This window comes from Etheostoma spectabile, chromosome 4, assembly GCF_008692095.1.
Source record: "Etheostoma spectabile isolate EspeVRDwgs_2016 chromosome 4, UIUC_Espe_1.0, whole genome shotgun sequence".
Taxonomy (NCBI): domain Eukaryota; kingdom Metazoa; phylum Chordata; class Actinopteri; order Perciformes; family Percidae; genus Etheostoma; species Etheostoma spectabile.
Window position 1 is genome coordinate 14,878,061 of NC_045736.1, and position 889 is coordinate 14,878,949.

Below are 889 nucleotides of genomic sequence, written 5' to 3' on the forward strand. Positions count from 1 at the left end.
AACCCCGGGGGGCTTGTGCTTCCTCTTGCAACAGGTGCAATGACAGTTCATCCTGGCAGTTAACCAGAGGAGCATTTACAGGCAACAGGATTAAACAAATGATGTTTAGTCATGCAGAGCATTAACCCTCTTAAGGAGGAATTCTTTAAATCACTTAAATCAGAGCATTTAACCAGAGCATGCGAGTCTTGACATAGTGAAGTCTGGCCTTTCGGTAAAGGGCTATACAATAGCCTAGGTGGACAGGCTCAATGCCAGTGCGAAGATGACACAAGGCCCATGCTTACTGGAAAGGAGGAGACCTGATTGGTTAGCTGTGATGTAAAACATCAGGAGATAGTTTGCCTTTGATTCAGGATTGTAGTAGTCACACACACACACAGACCTTGAAAGAAGTTCACACCCCGCTCATGACATCCCTGCAGCCGTTTCCGAGCAACCATACCCGCTCTACCTGTGCGGCAAGCAAACAGCGCGCACACCCCCTCACTTTACCGGATTGAGATAATAATGGTTAAAAGCCCTCTAGCATGCAGGTGACTCACACCACAACACAGAAGTCAGCTCTGCCAAGGCCAGGTACTGATGACACAAAATTGATTGTCATGTCCATTTAGTTCAAGCGAAAAATATAGTTTCCTCATAGATATTGTAGACTAAATAAAAGAATCAAACCAGGTTACAGGTTTGCAATCGACCCAAGAGTTACTCAAGGGATAGACCATTTAATATTTAGGCTTATCATATAAGATGAATAGACTTAATAAAAGATGACAAATGTGTCATTTTTGTAGGAACTTTTATAAATCCTCGTTATGTCGGCTTGAAGACACGTTACACCTCTAAATGACTTAGAATATCCAGTAACCTATATTTAAATATATATATA

At 42.0% G+C, this 889-nt stretch overlaps 1 protein-coding gene across 1 annotated transcript in view; it reads right to left on the reverse strand.

Annotated features, from left to right (window-relative positions):
- Nucleotides 1-889, reverse strand: part of errfi1a (ERBB receptor feedback inhibitor 1a) — a 6,463-nt gene that overhangs the window by 5,212 nt on the left and 362 nt on the right. The window lies entirely within an intron of this gene.